This window comes from Perognathus longimembris, chromosome 9, assembly GCF_023159225.1.
Source record: "Perognathus longimembris pacificus isolate PPM17 chromosome 9, ASM2315922v1, whole genome shotgun sequence".
NCBI classification, from domain to species: Eukaryota; Metazoa; Chordata; class Mammalia; order Rodentia; family Heteromyidae; genus Perognathus; species Perognathus longimembris.
Window position 1 is genome coordinate 62,086,613 of NC_063169.1, and position 16,717 is coordinate 62,103,329.

A 16,717-nucleotide genomic window follows, 5' to 3' on the forward strand; every position below is an offset into this window, starting at 1 on the left:
AAACTCTTTTTTTTTTTTTTTGCCAGTTCTGGGGCTTGAACTCAGGGCCTGAGCACTGCCCCTGGCTTCCTTTTTGCTCAAGGCCAGCACTCCGCCACTTGAGCCACAGCGCCACTTCTGGCCATTTTCTGTGTATGTGGTGCTGGGGAATCGAACCCAGGGCCTCATGTATATGAAGCAGGCACTCTTGCCACTAGGCCATATCCTCAGCCCCCCCTAAAACTCTTTATCTTCAATAAACTAGAAGAAAAAACCCACAGAAGTAAAGGTTGTCCAAAAGTGGTAGAGCATGAACTGCGAGTGAAAAAAGTCAAGCAAGAACACAAAGTCCTGAGTTCAAGCACAAACAAATGGAGGGATGGAATGAGTGAATAAATAAACGATGGTAAAACGGCACAAGGCCAAGTAGTAAATAGAACAGAAGCATTGCTGTGCCAAGTGATATGTCACATGTTGAAGACTGTTAAGAAGAAATGTATTTTTTAAAAGAGAAAAATAGTTGGCTAAATGTGAGAGCAAAATAATCTTCTCTTATGCCATGGCCTTAATAAAGTCAATATTGTCTAGAGAGCTGCTTTTAATGGAAGTATAAAAGAAATGCACAACAGTATAAGTGACTACTTTTGTGAGGATGAGACATTGCTAGGCATGAAAGCAATAAAACACGTCTCTATATGAAGTATAAAATATAGAGCTACTTGACTGAAAACATTAATCATGCCTAACTCGGCAATATGAACAGATAGCATATAGTCCATATTGAATTATTACCATATGAAGAGTTTTTCCTAAGCTTATTAGAAAAGCACTAATGAAAAGTAAATGAGAGACATAACTACAAGTAGCCAATAAATGTATTTTAAAATAAGCTGAACCTCGGTAATAATCTAGGAGATTGTGTTAGTTGGGTTTATATTACTATAACAAATACTTGAGATAATCGGTTTATAAAGAGAAAAGGTTTATCTGCGCTCACAGTTTAGAGGTTGAAGCAGATCCACTGCTTTTAGGCCTGGAGCGGGGCACAAGGGCGGGGGAACAGCGCATTTTGATGAGAGCTCAAGCAGTTCAAAACCAGCCTACCTCATAGCCAGAAAGTAAGAGGATGGAAGAGTCCAGGGTCCCACAACCCTCTTTGAAGGGACCGCCCTGGAAGCTCAGAAACCTCCTATTAGGATTTACCTCTTAAAGTTTGTACCACGCTGGGGACCAAACTTCTGACAGACACATGGGACTTTGGAGAGGCACTCAAAACCCAAGCCATAGCAGAAAAGTACATTAAAATGAGACCACATTTTCTACTGAGCTATCATTGTCCACTGTATAGCAGCCACTAGCAGTGTGACAGGCCCTGAAGGGGAGGATGCTGGTGGAAGGACATGGTTACAGAGCACCTCAGTGACGTCTAGAAAGAGTAATTCACTACCACATCGTCAGAGCCTGCAACATGCCAGCAGCCGGGAGAGTAATAGGAAAACATTATCCACTGTCTTGTTTGTGACAGTGGTTGCCATGTACGGGTAGCTGTCAAATCTCATCAAACTACATTGGAATGGATGTGCTTATTCAGTGTAAACTCTAGCCCGATTTCTTGAAGAGGAAGTTATCTATAGGCCTTAACCCATTCCAATGCTAAAATAAAAATTCCTACAAGTGCATAAAACTACTGTAAATGATGCGCTCTCTCTATGGTAGCTTACAATTGCAAAGCAAGAAAAAAAAACAGGGGCTGGGGATATAGCCTAGTGGCAAGAGTGCCTGCCTCGGATACACGAGGCCCTAGGTTCGATTCCCCAGCACCACATATACAGAAAACGGCCAGAAGCGGCGCTGTGGCTCAAGTGGCGGAGTGCTAGCCTTGAGCGGGAAGAAGCCAGGGACAGTGCTCAGGCCCTGAGTCCAAGGCCCAGGACTGGCCAAAAAAAAAAAAAAAGAAAAGAAAAAAAACACCCCAAACTATTTTTTGTTTTGCTTTGTTTTGGATTGTGTGTGTGTGTGTGTGTGTGTGTGTGTGAGACACACACACACACACACACACACACACAGATGGAGGAGGAAAAGAAGAGGGAGAGAGGCAAAGGCTGAGACTTGCCAGGTAGCCCACGCCGATTGCCAACTTTTCATCTTCCTTTTCTTCAGCCTCACAAATGCAGGCGGACACCACTACACGTAGCAAATTGAACTGTTTAAAAATGGGAGTGTATCCAATAGATTTTGACATATCAACCGCGATGAACATCACGCAGATAAACTAGTAGCCTTTGCTTTCAAACATTTAATGATGGTGGTGACCACATAAAATAGTATGTGACATGAACTGTTTGCAATGTGGTATCAATTTTATTTGAAAACTGTGTATGCACGGGGAAATGATTAAGTTTAGTACCTCAACACATTCATAGTACTAGTTGGATGATGAGATTACCAGCGATTTTTTAAATTTTCCTAGTGATTATATATTAAGCAGGTAGGATTTTTAGTTTTTGAAAGCACTAAGTTTACAAAAGTAAATGAGCAGTCAGATTAGAATTAAACCGAAGGAGGAGAGCTTTTTGGAATACTTGGGCATCGCTAGACACTATTTTTAAATTCATGATCATGTTTGATTGCATTCATAATTTTAACAGCTACGTAATGTTCCACAGTTGTATGGATGCGTGTATAGCTATTTCTAGATGGCCTCCTTTTTTCTGTGATGGCAGCAGGGCTTGAACTCGGGGCCTTGCACTATGGTTTGGCTTGGTGTTCTGCTCACAGCTTGGTTTTGTTGCACCACTTAAACCACACCTCCAGTCTCCACACGGCACTTCTGGCCCCTCTCTTCCCTTTAAGTCCCTGGGTGGGCAACAATGTGGAGCAAGAAGAGTCAATACACATCACCATTCTCTAGGGGGCAGTACAGAGCCTATGTGTGCAATCCCTGGTTCAACCTCTTGGTCCCTTTGCCATTTCCCGGTGAAAGATTCTAATCTCTATTCACCAACTTTCCTTTGGATGTCGTCAACATGGCTGCCAAGTTTTAAGACCATGGCTCTTAAAATACCTACTGTGATACACACAGCCCTTTCTAGGTCCCTAAAGGAGCTCCAAAATGTAGATTTCTGGAACTGAAATGCTAAAATGCTATGACTGTGTTTCACTTTTTTAATAGTCTTGACATTTTCTCAATCTATTTGTATTATCTCTAAATAGTTGTACAAAAGAGTTGCCATTCGTCAAAGCAGTTTATGGATACAGTGATCCATGTTACCCCTTTCTGAATTCTCACCCCCCTCCCAACCCACTCCTTCCCTTACTTACCTTAATTTTAGGTTACATATTAATTTCTTGCCACCAAACAAAGCAGCTTTTCTGTCCAATGCATCTTGATCTGGGTCATCACTTCTACATCCTCATTCTCCCTTTGACCCATCCTTTCCCTTATATTTCTCAGTTCTGTGGTATATGCAATGACTTCTCGCCTGCATTCTACTCATTTCCCCTTCATTCTTGTATCCTGCCCCTTACCCCACCCTCCTCTCTTCCACGTACCCATTTCCTGGTACTTATTTTGTTGGGCTTTTACTTAGTCTTTTTAAAGAAGTATACTATGTATGCTTTCCATAAAATCTATTGCACTTCATTAATTCGTTCGTAACCCCTTGTTACCACCCAGTGTATTTCCTTGTAGATTGAGTTATAGGCACATTCTAGCTACCACAAAAGAGGGAAACCATGCAACCCATGTTTCTCTGGGTCTGGCTTACTTCACTTCATTACCTCCCCCCCGCCCCCCAAGTCTAGCGTGAAGGTGGGATTTGCTTTCCCGAGTCTGAATGTTTGGCCATCTTGAGTGACTAGACAGATAGACCCCATGGTTTCATTTCACAAGGGGAGCTCTCTGGTCTTTTCCACTGGCATGTAGCTGTCCTTAGCCTGAGAACACATTGCGTTACCTCTGCAGCAGCTGACATGCTCACCTTCCCACAAGTCACTGTAGTGGTGAGATTAAAGACCACAGTCGTGGCTCAGCCAAACCAGATGTGAACACTGCAGCTATTTTCATGTCAGGGACTGTGGCTTTAATATGCATCCTGTATTTGTGTTTAATTGGGTGATTACAGATGGCACCTAATAAAGTCTTCACGCTGTGCTATCTAGAGGTCAGTGATTTATTAGGTCGGAAGGTGTGGACAGTCCAGCTTACGCTCTACCTCCCTGGCATTCCGTAGCACAACCCCACAGGAATGTTGGAATGGCGTTTGCCTGTTTACCTTTCCTGGTGGTCAATGAGAATCCTGGGATCGGGAGTGAAGTCTAGGCTTTGTTGACATTTTTCAGTAAAATACATTTTCAAAAATGCCTCCAACATTAAGTGACAAAGAACTAGACACTACAGACACTACACTAGACACTACACTACACTACACTAGACACTACAGACTCTTCTTTGGATATATCATAGCCCTAACCATTAGACACCCCCAGTAAATATAAATGTCAGTTCTGAGTTTTTTTTTTTACCAGATAAATGATTTACTTTATAAAGAGGTTAAAAGTGGAGAAATAGAAGTCAGTGGGGGGTGCTGTGGGGAGCTGGGTGCCGGGATGTGACCGGAGATTTCCACAGCTCTTCCTAGTGCCTTTCCACTCGGTCTAAAATGTCTGTCAAGGCCTACTGGCTAACACAAGTTAAGGATCTAAAGCCAGGGTAACAGCTGGGCAGCGGCTTTCGCCAGGTTGGGATGTGAACTGGATCAGAAGGTTCAGACAGCCCTGGGGAAGGTGAGGAGCTTTAGAGTTGATGGGAAGAGTGAAGGCCCCGGGCCAGCGTAAACTAGAAACTTCCGCGGTGGAATACGGACCCCATGCTCTAGGACTCGGCAGCCAGCAAACTCCTCATGTGATTGTCAGCGAAGTCCTTGTTTCCCAGGGCCTTGCACAGCCTAGAGAGCAGCTTGCTCACATTCAAGAGGAGAGAACTGCTGGGAATATGGCCTAGTGGTAAAGTGCTCGCCTCATATACAGTCAGCCCTGGGTTCGATTCCTCAGCACCACATATATAGAAAAAGCAAGAAATGTTGCTGTGGCTCAAGTGGTAGAGTGCTAGCCTTGAGCAGAAAGAAGCCCAGGGACAGTGCTCAGGCCAGGCCCTGAGTTCAAGCCCCAGGACTGGCAAACAAAACAAAACAAAGAGTAGAGAACCACAAAGCAGTCTACAAGACATGCAACCCAACAGGAAAGACCTAGAAAGCCAAACGACCTAATGGCTGATACCTTTTGTGGAGCTCTTCCATAACCAATAGTAAACATTCTAGAAAAGAAAGTAAAGCCAACATGGAATGTGAAGGCCCTATGAATAGACTTGCCTTTTTTTTTTTTTTTTTGGCTTGTTTGTTTTTTGACTCACAGTCAATCTTAAGTTGATCCTCTGTGGTTCTCCTTACTTATAAAATGCCAGTCCAAAATAAAAGCAGGAATGAGTGGGTTTGGACCAAATCACGTGCAGGGCAGAGGATGTAATGGCACAGGGCCATTAATAATACCCCCATCCATGTGTCTGCCATTTATTTCTCTAAGTCCTGATACACCAGCTGTTGTAAGGATGACAGAAAGACAGGGGATGTGACTTGCAATACTTAACTTTCTTTTTCCTTTGTACGTAAATGTTTCAGATGATTGGAGTCATGAATTGTTTCTTGAAAACTTGCCTAGCACAGACAAGACAGAGAGAGAGAGAGAGAGAGAGAGAGAGAGAGAGAGAGAGAGAGAGAGAGAGAGGCCTTCCCAAATGGGACACTAGTGGGGAGGAAATTAGATGAAACATCCTAACTATATTATTGACATTCTTTTGGTAGTACTGGGATTTGAATTCATAGTTTCACACTTGCTATACAGGTGGTCTACCACCTGATCCATGCGTCCAGCCCTGTTATTAACATGTTTGATAGTGTTACAATCAATTATAGGTTGATACTTTTACAAAACTAATGAATATGTAAGTTTCTTTATAAGTGTTCACGAACATAGTACAGACCATGAATCTTTATTTTCACTGGACTTCCAGTTCTTAAATGTTTGAAGAAGCAAAACATCTAGAAATTTTGATGTTGTGGTTCTCTCATGACAATAACAACATCCACTAAGTTTCCAGGGAGTAGAGGCTGAAATTCTTCTCTTTCAGTTAGGAAGATTAGCAGCAGAATACTGATATTTAAAGGGAACCTTTTTTAAAAGGATAATACTTATTAAAGCATCAATTTAAAAATCATATTCGGAAAGATTCTTCCAAGAATAATGACATTTATTTGGGGATAATGTGCCCTGTAGTTACCTATGAGCAGATTCAAAGGGATGAAGGCAAAAGAAAGGTTGTCAAGGCCCCGTGATGGATTTTTGAAACAATAATCCTTAGCTACAGAATAAGGGCTGAACACACAGTGCTGGGCAGATAACCTGGCAGCTGTATATGTTATATAAGGTTTCGGTGACCTTGTGTACAGCTGTAGTTTGCTAGAATCCTTTGTGATAGTAACTGCCAGGAAATTATGCATGAGAACACATCTTTCTTAAGCTCCTAATCACCATTCTCCTCCTCCTCCTCCTCCTCCTCCTCCTCCTCCTCCTCCTCCTCCTCCTCCTCCTCCTCCTCCTCCTCCTCTTCCTCCACCTCCTCCATCATCATCATCACAGTTGACACAGCAAATCCATTTTGATTATGACAACTTTCACCCTCATCAGGAATTTCTATTCAAGGAAATCTATTAAGTGTCAAGACAGGATTCATAACCCCTCTGGATGATGGCTGGTAGTTAACTAGCAGTGGCAGTCCTTGAACCAAGAACTGACAGCTCTGCTCTTCACCACTCTGCTCCTCCTCCACGGAAGGAGAAAGAGTGGAAAGCATGAAAACCAGAGGGAGATGGGGTGATTAACTGAAAAGTTGGATTCTAGGAAATTCTATTCCACCTCCTTCTTCAGAGCCCCATGGTTCTAGAAAGCATAGTGGTTCTGTTTTTGACACGATTCACCGATACTCTCAATTTGTTGTTTTGTTCATTTCCTTGTGGAGGGGAGACTTTCATAGTTGGGATTACTAAAATTGACTGCTTTCGTAAGTATTTGCAGAGACTCAGTCTGGTCAACAGTAAAGACATTTGTATCTGTTGTGTCAACAACGTTGGCTTTCATGAGGGTTTGCAATGAATTGAGGAATGGAATTCAAGAAAATAAGCAATCCAAGGGAACCTGCTTATTTTTTCTAAAATAGCAAGCAAAAATGGAAAACCCTTTTCCAGCTTCATCACTTCAAATGTCTGTTGGAGTCCTCAAAATTCTTAGACCATGCAACTTACATAGTTCGTGCTTAATGAACACTTTGAAGTGTCTTATTAGTATCATTCTAACTGCTGAGATAGAAAAACCCTTATGGATACCCACTGTTCAATGTATAGTGAATATTTATAGTCAGTAATTACTATTTTTTAAATTATGCTTTGAAATATATAGACTGCCAGGAATAAACACACTGGCCAACTAGTAAAATCAAATGAGTAGTGATTTGGTCTTGTTAAGCTCATTAAAAGGAATTATTGGCTTTCAGATATTTTTACAAAGCCCTCTGCTATTCCCACTGACACCCAGAAAATTCTAGAATTCTTATTTTCCCCCATGCTCATCTTTGTGTTTGTAGCCCAACCTCTTACATCAGCTGCTTTTTACATGGCAGTTGCAGAAATGGCCATCAGCAAAATTTGAGAGCAAGAGTGATTCCTGTTCTCGCTCTGTCCCCACTAGGCCCAGCAATCAATTCCTTCTCTGATCCTTTGGACTTTGTAGGCACAGAAAGGAAAGAAGAAAGTCAAAATGTCTTGGGCTAAAGGGAGAGTGAGATTAAACCTATCCAGAGAAAATCCAGAGAGAACTCTCATTCTGCCTTAATTCTATCCAAGAAGTCCAGCTTCATTCTCATCATCACACAGAAAACCCAAGAGGTGGTTGTTGAAATGACATTACATGGGATTTAGTTAGGCATGGGGCGGGGGGGGGGGGGTGTGTCAGGTGGTGAGGCCACACCCACTCCTGATAGCATGGTCCAATCGATACTCTGAGGTCCTTGCTAAAGGAGGTTGCACACACACTTGTCCTTGTCCTGAAATCAAAGTACCATGCATCTTACATGCAGGACCACAGTGAACACTAATAGCTAATGGAAAAGCTAATGGCGTCACACAAGTCTGATAAAGAACTCTGCTGTTTTCAAAGGTAACATGTAGTAGATTCGATTTTTAACTAGAGAGAACTGACAGACAGGTGAGGTCGCACTGTGAGGCTGGCAAAGGCTCTGCACCGTTACATGTCTCGGTGAATCAGAAATTGTCAACCTTCTTTTTCCTCTACTCCAAAGAAAAATGATCAGCAAGAAAAATGCTTTATTATTGAATCGAGTGCTCCCAATGTATCGGCAAGAAAATTCACAGCTCTCACAAAATCTCTCCTGTTAGTAAAAGACTTCAACCTCTTGTCTTTTTAGGCTACAAGGATTTCAGACAGCCCAACCAGGAAGTCACCTCAAAGAGACCAAGTAAATAAATCACTAAGGAAAAGCCATTTGACAGGAAAGGTTACTAGAAAGTCATAAATCAACCGACATGTCTCTGTTCTTGATGGAATGTAGGAGCAATTTTATTTTTTAAAAAAATTGTTTCTTTAACCATGTGTGATTTGTAAAAGTAGGCTGCAATGTTATGAATCATGTTCCAGTATTGTACCAAAATGAGATAAAAGGACAGTACAGACTTAAAGCCAGTTGATTTACTCTGTTTTGTGCAGTTGAGTTGTCTTTAGAACATCATGAAATTCCATTTCATGCCTCAATAAAGCCAAACTGTAATGGGTTACAGCTTATCTTTTTGTTGAATTTTCTCCCTCAAATATCTTTGCTTTTTCATCCTTTGGGTGGATTTTTTAAAGAATTCCTTGAATGTCATTCAATTTGTCCTTCTTATTCCTGCTTTCTCCACTGTGTTTAAAGTCATTTCAAAAGTGAACCCAAGCCGGGCACCTACCTACTCAGGAGGATGAGAACTGAGGATCCTGGTTCAAAACCAGCCCAGGCAGGAAAGTCCATGACTCTTAGCTCCAAATAACCACCCAAACACCAGAAGTAGTTTTGTGGCTCAAGTGACAGAGTACCAGCCTTTGAGCCAAAACACTAAGGGGCAGCACCCATGCCCTGAGTTTAAGTCCCAGTCTTAGCACACATGCTTACACAAAAGATAAACTCATCCCGGAACCTAATGATGTCTGTGAGCATTATTTAAAGAACATGAACATCTTTTTTCTTGGCTTCTTGCAGTCTGCAGCATAGTCTCCCCCAGCAGAAGTAGGTTGTTCCTTTCAACCCACCTTTGGCCTCTGTTTTATCTAAGAAGGCTAGGATCAGGTGCAGCTCAGTGGTAGATGCTTGCCTGACGTACATGGCCCCAGGTTTCACCTCCAGCCCTGGGCAGGTGGGAGGGGAGGGAAGACTGACATGTGTTACTACAACCTCAGGCTGTGTTGCATCAGAATCGAACCTGGCAACTGGTTCTCTCCCTTCCATGAACATCATAGACTTTTGCAACGTCTCTTCCCGTTGGCCATAAAAACTCAAAGTACAGAAATCCTCCCAACTGCTTTCGTAGATAGCTGGCTGTCCACCTACTGCTTTTCTCCTTCTTTTTTGCATCTCAGGAGAATGAAAAAGCTTATTGTTTTCTCATTAGAACAAAGTTATAGGTCCCAATCCAATACAGACACAAGTTCCTACCTCAGCAGAGCTGGAGGCGTGGTCCAGTGGTAGTGACTGCCTAGCAATCACCTGACTGTGAATCCGAACCCTAGTACCACCAAAACAACTTTCTACTACAACAAAACCATTCCAAAATATATGGTGAGAGAGCTGAGCCTATACCTCAATAGTAGAGCATTTACCTAGCATGTACAAGGCCCTGGACTACACAGATCCCCAACCCAAGAAAAGCATATGTGTGTATACGTATGTATGTGTATATATATGAATATATGTACATATACATACATATATTTGGTAAAATTTTTTAAATTATTTTCTTTCTAGATAACATTTGCAAGCATACTGTCTCTGTAACATTTTCACAGTAGATAAATGTTAATGTCAAACATTGGCCATTGTATTTAAAGACATAGCTACAGCACAAAGGCCTTTCTGCTCAGAAAAACCTGGCATTTCTGACATTCAATTGGCATTCAGACTTAGCTTAGTAATCAAATGGGCCTCCCAAACAGAAAGATTGTACTTCCTTCCTGAATGATTCTCTTGAAGCACAACGTGGATGGGCTGCAAATATATACACTGCCATATAGAGCAAGCAGTTGTAAATCTGTTAGCTAACAGCAGGAGAAAGAGGAGATAGGGCTGTCCCTTTACATACTCTTTACATACTCGGAGATCTGCTACCTACAGGGATACATTTAGCCCAGATGAAGTAAGTTTAACTTGAAAGCAAGGTTGCAAGCTCTCCTGGGTGAATTGACAGCATTGTTGCAATTTCACTTTAAGCCTTGCTGACTTGGGGAATGGTTAGTTTTAAGTAGCACCTCTCATTAACCTAACTTCTTAAGGCCTGGGCAGGAGGTTAAATATCCTACTTATCTATATGTTTGCCTTCCATGAACAGCGACTTACAGTCACAGCCCTTGAAGGGCTTATCAAAATGTCACCATGGTTAGTGTTCCAAAGAGAACATCTAGGTTGCTGGCATTTGGAACTTAATATTGGGCCCCTTGTCCAGACTGGTGATTGTGATCAGATAATACTAAAACAAAGAAAAAGTGCGGCAGACTATATTTGGTTAAAGAAAATACAGTTAGTGTTACCTAGAAAAAGAAAGAAGAAAAATTACATTTTGTGTTAGCACTATATGATTATTATTAGGCAGGTCATAGTTTGCACAAAAGAGCAAATATCTCATCCCTATGCTTGTAGTTGATTTGTGGTGTTGTTTGTTAAGAATTTCTGGTGCATAAAATGTTTATGAACAGCTATAATCCACTCTACTGTACTTTGTTGCTATTGTTCTTTCTATTTTCATAGCTGATTAGACATAAAGATTTTCAAAAGTCTCTGTGCATTTTGAAACATTAAGGAGCTAAGTGATAGCTTCATGCGACATTAAGGCATTAAGTGAGTATCTTAAAATTGAGGAAAATTGCATTAGATGAATATCTAGATCTCTGGCAGAAGAAAGTGAACAGGGAGAGGTCAGAATCAAAGACCTTAACAACAAAAAGAATAAAAAAACAAAACTCACCACTCAGCATCTAAGTTTGCATTTATCTTAGAGAAATAAGCAAAAAGACATACGTGATCCCTTATACTAAAGAATGCGGCTTCATCCTGTTCAGAGTGATAGAAACTGAGCCCAGTGATTAACAGTAGCAGTTCGGGTATACAATATTAGACATCAATAAAGTGGAGCACACGGTAGCCAAGTGCTGGTAGCTCATGCTTATAATCCTAGCTACTCAAGAGGCTGATCTTGAAGGATTGAGGTTTGAAGCCAGCAGGGGCAGGAGAGTCTGCGAGACTCCATCTCCAATTAATGAGCATGAAACTCAAGCTGGAGCCATGGCTCAAGTGGTAGAGTACCAGCAAAGCAAGGAAACCAGGCGAGCCTAAAGCCCTGAATTCAAACTTAGCCAAAAAAAAAAAATTTTACTGTGAAATATGACTTAGAATAATTAGTGGCATCCAAAACTGCTTACCATCAGGTTAAATGACTATAAAACTAAATAACAATCTAATAGGTATCTTTGTAACTCACATATATATTAAGAAAAGATTTCAAAGAAATATACTATACACTAATAACCATGGTTTGATTGAAAGTCATTTTCTTAGTCTTTTTCCTGAGCTTTCCAAAAAAACTGGCTACCTATGGATGTATATACACATATAGAAATATATACAAACATTTACCTATATATTTTTGATACATGTAGATCATTTTTTCAAGTTTTCAGTTACTCTCTCATGGTTAAGGCGTAAAGCTTATAAATGTTCTAGATGACAGGGAACGTGGGTGGAAGCAATAGGACCTCAGAGTGGGTAGAGGGCTCATGCAGCCCCTCTCCTGAATGCTATCACCGTCACCAGCAAACCACAGTCCCCTTGCACAGTCTCTCTCCATGTCAGGCTCCACGGTGATTCCTAGTGCAGGAAGCTTGTCCAGCAAGGTGTCCAGACAGCCCAACAGAAGAAAGGCATGTGCACCCACCAGCCCCTTCCTACCCCTCCTCTGCTGTTCTGCTAGAGGGGAGAGAGGGGGTCTTGTCCCCAGTGAGGCAGGGATTCCTGGATGACCCACACGCCTCTCATTATTCACGTCCCCTTCTCAAGATGTGTGCAGCTTTCAGAGGTTCCCGTTCATATTTACTGGTGGCGCTCTTTAGGCTTCGTAAATGCTCAGTACCTCAGCGTGCGTGGGTAAATGAGCAAAAGGCGTCCAGGCAAGAAAATGATTCATGAACTAATGACTTCCCCGGCTACCCCTTGGTAACGCTGGCAGATGCCAACGTGATCGTGTGTGCGGGTGACTCACCCAGGCCATCACTCAGGACGCCTCAGCCCGGGTGCCATGCGATGTTTCTGAAGTGCACTGTGGCCCTCGAAGGCTGGTGGCTTCCCTCCCAGAGGGCCCCGGACCTACCTCACGCTGCCCAGGGCTTCTGGTCCTGCTCCTCATTACTGTGTTCCTGCTTGGGGAAAATCAAAGCAACGTGGGAGTGTTAGAAAACCTCCTTTCTCCTCATCAAAGGAACCTAGCAGTGTCAGGCATTTCAAAAAAGAAAAGTCTAGTACTTGCACTTGGCTACAGACAGCAAAGGTTCCCTTGAAATTCAAAGTGATCTCAAATTATTATTATTTTTTTTTAGCTATTTCTCTTTCCCAGATCTGCAAAGAAGCCTGAAAAAAAAAACACAGAAAAGCTTCCCTGTGTTTACTTTACCAACCCTAAGTTGGGAGGCAGCCATGAAGTGCTTTTTGTTCTTTTTTCTTTCTCCCTTAATTGCCATACCTCCAAGAAGCTGATCTTAACATGCCATCGATCACCATGTGCACATCAAAGCTGCCCCTGTCAGCCCCGCACATCATTTCGAGCCCAAGTGACACACATTCATTTCCGCCGCAGGCAGCTGCAAGCGGGCCGGCCTGCCCGCCGCTGTATTTCATGCGTTTGAACTGTGTGGCCTCCCTGCATAATTCAGGAAATGAGTTTACTCTATCTGTGACAAGCATCGTGTTCACACGGTTGCAGGCACAGCCAGTGAGGTACCGGGCGCTGCAAGAGCTGCAAGCACTTGCTGACCCTGCTGCTTTCTCTCCTGCTGGCCCCATGCTCTGGTCCCGCCACCCCTGACCATGGCTTGCATCACGCTGTCACCTGCGAAGGTGGGCCTCTCCCTGTGTCCTGATGGGGTCTAACCTGGCGCTAGTAAGTCACGGATTCTTACCCAGAGAACTTCATAAAAACATTCAAGCTTCTCCATTGGTAACATGAAGCTAAAACATGATGCTTGTTTGTTCATTCATTCATTGGTGGCCACGCCGCAGCTCGTTATGAAACTCACATCTATTTCATTTTTTAAATTTTTTTTGGCCAGTCCTGGGGCTTGCACTCAGGGCCTGAGAACTGTCCCTGGCTTCTTTTTGCTCAAGGCCACTTGAGCCACAGCGCCACTTCTGGCCATTTTCTGTTTATGTGGTGCTGAGGAATTGAACCCAGGGCCTCATGTATACGAGGCAAGCACTCTTGCCACTAGGCCATATCCCCAGCCCCTCACATCTATTTCTTCTAGCACATGCATGATCTGTGCTGGACCAGGTTAACACAAATCAGGGTAGACAGGAAGAAGGACCTTGGTCAGTGCGGCGTGTGCATTCACATCGACGGAGGAAAGGCATGCCTGCAAACGCGGAGCGAGGCAGGGCTGAGGGCCGTTCTTTTGCATGTGGGTAACCGTCTCGAAGGTCGTAAAGCAAGGCCTGTGTCTCCGTGGCAGCAGCTGGGTTTACACAGTGTTTCCAGATTGTTTGTTCTGGCCCAGACCCAGGGCAACATCGTTTTTCCATTATGTATGTTTGACAGATGAAGAGAGGTGGGAGGGGAGGCTGGAAGAGGCAGGTCAGTGATTTCCTTTTTGTTTATATTAAAGAGACTTTCTTATGAAGACTGAAGGTTATGAACCAGCCCAAGCCTAATGTCCAGGCCACAGAGGCAGGAGCTTGTGCAAAATGCCCCCGCGATTGGACAGTAGAGCAGAAAGAATCCAGTCGTGGCCTTGCCTTGCATTAATCAGGCATACATACGTGTCACCGCATAGTCTCGAATACCAACTAGACTGACACTTAGCCTCACCGTGCTTGGGAGGAAGAGCCCGGGCATTGGCAAAGCCAAGCCTGTGTGTGTGCATTCCGAGCAGGGTGGTGTGGGCCTGAGCAGGGTTGTGTTCTCCAGGGTCGTGGGAGAATTTGCCATGCGTAGCCCTCATCCCTAAGACAGCAGCTTACTCACCATGCTTCCTGCGGTTTGCTCCAAGATCATCTGCCAGGAAGTTGTCAGGGTTGCCCCAAAAGTCAGCAAAACTGTCCACATTCTAACCCTGGCAAAGCCCTTGGGCCGTGAGGCAGGTGGGGCACCCCGATGAAGGGCTTACTTCTGAACAGAGCATGTTTCTTTCACTGATGGAGAAACATTTGAAAATACCAACAACACTGGCAAGCCCAGTCCACTGGACTGCAGCAACGTCACCAAATTAGATCACACTGACCCCTTTTCAACCCAAAGTGCATGGGTTTCTCAAGCTATGGACCGCAGTAAATAACACACCTCGGTGCAGATTCATTAGCTACAAGGTGGCAGCGACCTGTGTGTCTGTCTAGGTGCTTATTTATAGCCAGCCATTTCTTATCGTGGTATTTCTTAAGCTTCGCCATGTGTGTGAATGCGATCTGTCACTATAACAGTGTTCTTCAGCTAAAGCAAACACTACTACCTGTCCAGAACAGCTTGAGAGCCAAACATTCCCTATCTTCCTAGCCTGAGGACATTTCCAGAAATGGAAAGTTTGCTCAAGGAAGACCCTCAACCAAGGAAAGAATTTAGGAGGGGGAAAAAAAAAAAGACATATAGAGTCAACACCCCAAGTTGCCCTTTGAGTTAATTCAGTCTTACACAGATGGATTTAAAATACAGGCTTCAAATCAACAAAAGCTTATGGAGGGTCATTACATACCAGGCATGGAGCTGAACACCAACCGGGGAACTAAAACTGAAACAGACACCGTTTCTTTCATTCCGAAAACGTTTTTGCTGTCTGGCCAGTTTTTCAGCAGGTCACCACAGCATTCCCCTCAAGTTAGAACACTCAAGCCCTTCTTTCTGACCAATCTCCTTGATGCCAGAATACACATCTGGCCCAGGAGAAGTAGGTGGTTACACATTTCCACTCAATTGGGAAATTAACAGCCTGTGATATAGCAACATGGGGCTAGCAGGCCTAGAGTCAGAAAGCCTGCTTTCTAGTCTTGTACTTACTGGCCTTACCACCTGGAGCCAGACGAGTACCCTCCCTTGGTCCCCATAGTTGAAATGGGGTGCTGCGAGGACCTTGTGAAGTAGGCGGGGCTTGGCAAAAGTATAGCCATCCAAGAGAGCATGGGGGGCTGGGGAGGCGGGGCGGGGAGGGTTGCTGTCTCATTGGGGGCCAGGTTGTGATGGGGATGGGTAAGCTATTTAAGCCACTATTTGTAAAACTTTTAACAATACAGACAAGCTCGTGTGTGTGTGTGTGTGTGTGTGTGTGTGTGTGTGTGTGTGTGTGCGGTGTGTATCAGTCCTGGGGTTTGAACTCAGGGCCTGGGCACTGTCCTGGAACATTTTTTGCTCAAGGCAAATGCCCTACCGCTTTCGCCACGTCTCCGCTTCTGGCTTGGTGATGGTTAATTGGAGATAAATGTCTCACAGACTTTCCTTACTACAGTTGGCTCTAGATCTCAGCCTCCTGAGTAGCTAGGATTACAAGCATGAACCATCAGCACCCAGATTCTTGTTTAACCTTTTTTTTCCACTGCCAACACTAGGTAACATGTCACTTGGAGCAGATAGGTGAAAAGGGATGAATGTTTATGACGATCACAACTCTCTAGGTCTCTGCCACCCCTTCCTCTGGAAGGACACAGAACCTGGGAGGATCTACCCCCACACATACCTGACTGCGGCTACGTGGACATGTCTACAGAGAAAAAACCAGAACCTTTACTTTGCTATTCAAATAAAAAATTTCAAGGTCAGTTTCTCCCTTACGCCTGCTTTCTGGGCATTTCACAGTTCAAAATCAGTGCTTGTTTCGAAGAAATGTCCTGCAATCATCATGAACATAGCCAAGGGTGTTGTTTAACTGGTCCCTAAAGGCCAATAAGAAAAGTGAAATAAGCCAGGTGAGGTTTTATGCCTCAACTCCCAGCTACCAGAAAGAGGTAGAAAGATTAGGTCCAAGATTGCCTAGTAAAACTGTGAGACTGTCTCGGCTCAAATGCTCCAGCACTTACATAGCAAGCACAAGGCCTTGAGTCCTAGCCCTACTGTTACCAAACAGAAAAAGAGAAGAGAAATAGGAAAGGACAAAGCATCCGAAGCATCCCTAAACACCCCTT

General features: G+C 43.5%; 1 protein-coding gene and 2 long non-coding RNA genes across 3 annotated transcripts in view; 2 read left to right on the forward strand and 1 right to left on the reverse strand.

Annotated features, from left to right (window-relative positions):
• The window catches only part of Ust (uronyl 2-sulfotransferase), a 241,705-nt gene that overhangs the window by 215,945 nt on the left and 9,043 nt on the right, over positions 1–16,717 (forward strand). The gene's annotated exons all lie outside the window — the stretch shown is intronic.
• LOC125357389 lies at positions 270–15,797 on the forward strand. Its single transcript, XR_007212141.1, has 3 exons — positions 270–282; positions 2,758–2,761; positions 14,880–15,797. It is a non-coding gene; the product is annotated as an uncharacterized LOC125357389 (long non-coding RNA).
• LOC125357388 lies at positions 3,774–4,781 on the reverse strand. The gene is made up of 2 exons (XR_007212140.1): positions 4,415–4,781; positions 3,774–4,365 (listed from the first exon to the last, which is right to left on the reverse strand). It is a non-coding gene; the product is annotated as an uncharacterized LOC125357388 (long non-coding RNA).